We start from the raw sequence: 6,745 nt of genomic DNA on the forward strand, positions 1-6,745 counted from the left end.
CTTGCAAGGCTTATAGTGATGTGCATTACCGAGAGGGCCCAGAGATACCTCTCCGACAATCAGAGTGACAAATCCTAATCTTCATCTATGCCAACTCAACAGACACCATCAGAGACACCTGTAGAGCACCTTTATAATCATCCAGTTACGTTGTGACATTTGGTAGCACAAAAAGTGTTCCTCCGGTATTCGGGAGTTGCATGATCTCATAGTCATAGGAACATGTATAAGTTATGGAGAAAGCAATAGCAACAAACTAAATGATCATCATGCTAAGCTAACAGATGGGTCAAGTCAATCACATCATTCTCTAATGATGTGATCTCGTTAATCAAATGACAACTCATGTTTATGGTTAGGAAACATAACCATCATTTATTCAACGAGCTAGTCAAGTAGAGGCAAACTAGTGACATTATGTTTGTCTATGTATTCACACATGTACTAAGTTTTCGGTTAATACAATTCTAGCATGAATAATAAACATGTATCATGATATAAGGAAATATAAATAACAACTTTATTATTGCCTCTAGGGCATATTCATCTCTTGTGTCCCCAACATACCCAATACAATGGCAAATTGTATAGGTGCACTAGTTCGGTGAAGAGATGGTGATAAAAGTGTAATATGGATGGTAGAAATATATTTTTATAATCTGAATAAATAAAAACAGCAAGGTAGCAAATAGTAAACATGCACAAAAACGGTATTGTAATGCTTGAAAATGAGGCCTAGGGTCCGTACTTTCGCTAGTGTAATCTCTCAACAATGCTAATATAATTGGATCATATAACTGTCCCTCAACGTGCAACGAAGAATCACTCCAAAGTTCCTATCTAGCGGAGAACATACGACATAATTGTTTGTAGGGTATGAAACCACCTCAAAGCTATTCTTTCCGATCAATCTATCCTAGAGTTCGTAGTAAAATAACATGAAGCTATTCTTTCCGATCGATCTGACCAAGAGTTCGTACTAAAATAACACCAAAATAAATTCAGATTCATAATATTCAATCCAACACAAAGAACTTCAAAGAGTGCCCCGAGATTTCTACCGGAGAAACAAAGACAAGAACATGCATCAACCCCTATGCATAGATTACCCAATGTCACCTCGGGAATCCGCAAGTTGAGTGCCAAACCATATATCAAGTGAATCAATATGATACCCCATTGTCACCACTTGTATTCAATTGCAAGACATATATCAAGTGTTCTCAAATCCATAAAAGTATTCAATCTGATAACAACGAAATCTCAAAGGGAAAAACTCAATTCATCACAATAAGATAGAGAGGGGAAAACACCATATGATCCGACTATATTAACAAAGACCGTGATACATCAAGATCATGACATCTCAAGAACACGAGAGAGAGATTAAACACATAACTACTGGTACAAACCCTCAGCCCCGAGGGTGGACTACTCCCTCCTTGTCGTGGTGGCCGCCGGGATGATGAAGATGGCCGCCGGAGATGATTCCCCGCTCCGGCAGGGTGCCGGAATTGGGTCTAGATTGGTTTTCGGTGGCTACAGAGCCTTGCGGCGGCGGAACTTCTGATCTAGGTTAACCCTTGATGGTTTCTCTATTTATAGGATTTTTTGGCGTTGGTTTCACGCTGAGATGGGCCTCGAGGTGAGCACAACCCACCGGGGCAAGCCAGGCCCACCAGGCGCACCCTGGTGGGTTGTGCCCTCCTCGTGGCTCTTCTGGCCCTCCCACGAAGCTTCGGGGGTCTCTTTTGTTCCAAAAAAATCGTCAAAAAGTTTCAGCTCATTTGGAGAACTTTCATTTCTGCACAAAAAACAACACCACGGTAGTTCTGCTGAAAACAGCGTCAGTCCGGGTTAGTTCCATGCAAATCATACCAAAACCATATAGAATTGTTGTAAATATGGCATGGATAGTTCATAAATTATAGATACATTGGAGACGTAGCAAGAAGCTCGTATGCCATCTTGCCGAGAAGCTTGTGAAGATATAGTCGATTCATAGCATGACAAGCTGTCTGAATCGCTTCCACCCAAAAATGTCTTGGCGTCTTGTATTCATCAAGCATCATTCTTGCCATCCCAATAAGTTTCCAGTTCTTCCTCTCAACAACTCCATTTTGTTGAGGCGTGTACGTAGCCGAGAACTCATGTGAAATCCCTTCTTCGTTGAGAAAGGTATCCACATTGGCGTTCTTGAACTCCGTTCCATTGTCGCTTCGAACTTTCTTGATCTTCACTTCAAATTGGTTTTGGGCCTTCCTAGCGAAGTTCTTGAAGATCTTTTGGACCTGCAATTTATCATCAAGAAAGAACACCCACGTAAATCTTGAAAAGTCGTCAACAATGACCAATCCGAACGAGTTACCACCAAGATTCCTGTAGGCGTTGGGACCAAAAAGATCCATGTGAAGTAGCTCAAGCGGTCTTCTCGTGGTCATGATGTTCTTCACGGGATGACTTCCCCCAACTTGTTTTCCTGCTTGACAAGCACTACAAAGTCTATCCTGATCAAATATGACATCTTTAACACTAAGGATATGATCACCTTTAATAAGCTTATTAATATTTCGCATGCCCACATGACCTAACCTTCTATGACATAACCAACCTTTAGAAGATTTAGCAATTAAACAAGTACGAGGTTGAGCTTTCTTAGTGAAATCAACAATGTATAGATCACCTTTACGAATATCGTAAGACAATATTATGATTATCTCTACAAAATACTTGGCAATCTACTTCAATAAATAGAACATTGAAACCGAAGTCAGCTAGTCTAGATACGAAAAGGAGATTGTAACCAAGGGATTCAACAAGCATAACGTTTTGGATAGAGCTATCATTGGAAATGGCCACCTTACCAAGTCCAAGTACCTTACCCTTGGAGTTATCTCCAAAAGTGACATACTTGTGTGGACCATCGTTCTTAGCAAGCTCATAGAACGTGTCCTTGTCTCTGGTCATATGATCAGTACATCCACTATCGAGAATCCATACTTTCCCTCCGACCATGTAACCACGAAGGTTAGCCATAAGACCAAAGTGTCTCATTGACTCATCAAGGTCAAAGTCACTATCTTCATCCTCATCATAATATCCATGCTCAACATCATCATGTAAATGATCATCACCTAGAGAGAGTGATTTATTAGATTTATTAGATTTATGACCATGACAGTGTGCATGTTTATGAATCCTAATAATTTGTGAGATGGTGCTACTAATGACTCCAACATCTCCTTTGGCATGCATAAGATCACAAAAGCTCAAATAGACATTCATAAAACTTAGGATCACTAGGATTCATGTTATGAAAAGCAATAGACTTTTGAAGAATTTCATCTAGATTTTTCAATGAATAGTTTGGAAAGCGCTCCTCAAGATATTTCCATATAGTGCAAGCACATTCAAAGGTAGGCAAGCATACAAGCAAATTTCTAGGCAATCCTCTAATGATAAGATCAATAGTTTTAAGATTGCGAGTCATGTCAAGATACTCATCGGGGGTAGGATGCAAAGGATCAATGGGGGCACATAAGGTTTAGTAATGTACTTGTTCAAATCATATTAATTTAAAATATCAAGCATCTCATTCTTCCAAGAACTATATAACTCTCCGTCAAGCATAGACACTCTATGTCTAATACTCCCAATCGTAGACTCATCCATCTTCCTCCAATGGTGGTTAAACCAAAGCAATGGAGACCAAATCTCTCATACCAATTGAAAGGATCGAGAAGAGGGGTCTAGAGGGGAGTGATTAGACCCTCAACAAGTGAAAGTGGCAATTTTTAAGTTGTTCAAGTTAAGGTGGAGTTTTAGCACAAGTTTAAGCATTCACAATACATTTCAAGCAAGCATGACAAGAGTATATGCAGCGGAAAGAGTAAAGATTGCTAATTGCAAGAAAGTAAAGGGATGGGATTGTAGTGTGCAAGCGTAATGATTCCACGGAGATTTTTGGAGTGTTTCCGATAGGTGGTGCTATTGTACATCCACGTTGATGCAGACTTCAACCCACAAAGGGTAATGGTTGTGCGAGTCCATGGAGGGCTCCACCCACAAAGGGTCCACTAAGAAGCAACCTTGTCTATCCCACCATGGCCATCGCCCACGAAGGACTTGCCTCACTCGGGTAGATCTTCACGAAGTAGGTGATCTCCTTGTCCTTACAAACTTCTTGGTTCAACTCCACAATCTTGACGGGGGCTCCCAAGCGACACCTAACCAATCTAGGAGACACCACTCTCCAAAAGGTAATAGATGGTGTGTTGATGATGAACTCCTTGCCCTTGTGCTTCAAATGATAGTCTCTCCAACACACAACTCTCTCTCACAGATTTGGACGCGTGGAAAGATGATTTGAGTGGAAAGCAACTTGGGGAAGGCTGGAAATCAAGATTCTTGGGGTAGGATTAGTATATCTTGATCTCAACACATGAGTAGGTGGTTCTCTCACAGAAAATGTATGCTGGAAGTGTAGGCACGTTCTGATGGCTCTCTCATAAATGGAGAAGGGGGTGGAGGGGTATATATAGCCTCCACACAAAATCCAACCGTTACACATATTTGACCCAACTCGGTCAGACCAAATAGTCGAACTTGGTGAGACAGATTTAGTTCAAAATGTGAATGTTAGGAATCTCGGTGGGACCGACTGGAACAACTCGGTGGGACCGATGTGCTAGGCCTTAGGGCAAACATCATCTCGGTGGCACCGATTGCATCAACTTAGTGAGACCGAAGTGAAGCAATAGGGCAATAGAGAGAATGTCAAGCCAACTCGGTGAGACTGAAATAAATGCAACAAGTCACAGAGCGTTGGCAAGGCCATCTCAGTGAGACCGAGATCTGTATCGGTGAGACCGAATTGTTAGGGTTTCTGGCAGTGGCTAGGTCATATGAAACTCGGTGGCGCCGGGTAGAAAGAATCGGTGGGGCCGAGTTGGACTTTGGGATTTTGACATATTTGGATGGAGAAAGTGGTTGGGGGTTTTGGAGCAATATCACTAAGCATTTGAGCAAGCAAGCCATTAAGCAACACCTCATCCTCTTTTAATAGTATTGGCTTTCCTATGGACTCAATGTGATCTTGAATCACTAAAATAGAAATGAAGAGTCTTAAGCTTTTACCAATATGTGTCCTTAGCATTTCGAAGGGGTTCCACATTCTCCTGTCCTTTCCACGCCATTTGTTGAACTTGTCTGAAATAAACTAGATAAAGGCATTAGTCCAACAAGAGATATGTTGACATTAATTACCAAAATCACCCAGGGGAGCACTTGTGCTTTCAGATGCTCACTACCGTGCTTGAGTAATTCCATCGTAGGCTTGCTGGACGGTGATGGGTTGGATGAGATTTATCATGTAATCAAGTTAGTTTTGTTAGGGTTTGATCCCTAGTATCCATTATGTTCTGAGATTGATGTTCCTATGACTTTGCTATGCTTAATGCTTGTCACTAGGGCCCGAGTGACATGATTTCAGACCCGAATCTATTATGTTTTCATGAATATATGTGAGTCCATGATCCTATCTTGCAAGTTGTAGACACCTATTACGAGTTATGATCCGCATACCCCAAGGTGACAATAATTGGGATTCTTTTCGGTGATTGCCGTAGTTTGAGGAATTCATGTATTCACCAAGTGCTAATGCTTTGTTCCGGTTCTCTATTAAAAGGAGGCCTTAATATCCCTTAGTTTCCATTAGGACCCCGCTACCACGGGAGGGTAGGACAAAAGATGTCATGAAAGTTCTTTTCCATAAGCACGTATGATTATATTCGGAATACATGCCTACATTATATTGATGAATTGGAGCTAGTTCTGTGTCACCCTAGGTTATGACTGCTACATGGTGAATATCATCCAACACAATTATCATTGATGATCCATTGCCTACGAGCTTTTTACATATTGATCTTTACTAAGTTACTTTGTCGTTGCGGCTGTTACAATCACTACAAAACTGCTATTGTTACTTTTGCCATCGTTACCGTTACTTCCATACTACTTTGCTACTAAATACTTTTCTCCAGATACTAAGTCTTTCAGGTGTGGTTGAATTGACAACTCAGCTGCTAATACTCACGGATATTCTTTGGCTCCCCTTGTGTCGAATCAATAAATTTGGGTTGAATACTCTACCCTCGAAAACCATTGCGATCCCCTATACTTGTGGATTATCAGACGTTGACCCACGACTTCATCTTTTCCTCAAGGACTTGGCGTTCATGCTTTGCCGTCGCCTCAGCAAAAGTCTCAAAGGAGACGATCGTTGTCATCTTATAATTCGAGGAGTAACTATAACCGTCATTACAGCCATAACCTTAACCTTAACCTTAACCTTAACCCTAACCCTAAGACTAACACTAACCCCCTAACATAACCATTAACCCTAGCACTAGATCTAGCTACCCCAACAATGCTAGGCACACAATACATAGTCAAAGCACCCTAAATGCATCATATACATTGATTTCACCACAACAAAATCATGAACTAGGGTTTGAAACAATGTGAGCAATACAACCAAAATACATGATTCCAACCAAACAAAATGAGGGGGAGTGAGAGAGGTACCTTGGGTGATGAAAGTGCTTCGGATCAACTGGACAAATCTCAAGCAAATGAGGATTTGAGAGGCCCTTGTGTGAGGAAGAGAGGGGGGGGGGAGGGGTTCAGCTTTCGAAGAGAGGTGAATGAGAATGTGGGTGAATGGTTGGGTGGGGGAGCACAA

The sequence above is a fragment of the Triticum aestivum genome, chromosome 1A (assembly GCF_018294505.1).
Source record: "Triticum aestivum cultivar Chinese Spring chromosome 1A, IWGSC CS RefSeq v2.1, whole genome shotgun sequence".
Taxonomy (NCBI): Eukaryota; Viridiplantae; Streptophyta; class Magnoliopsida; order Poales; family Poaceae; genus Triticum; species Triticum aestivum.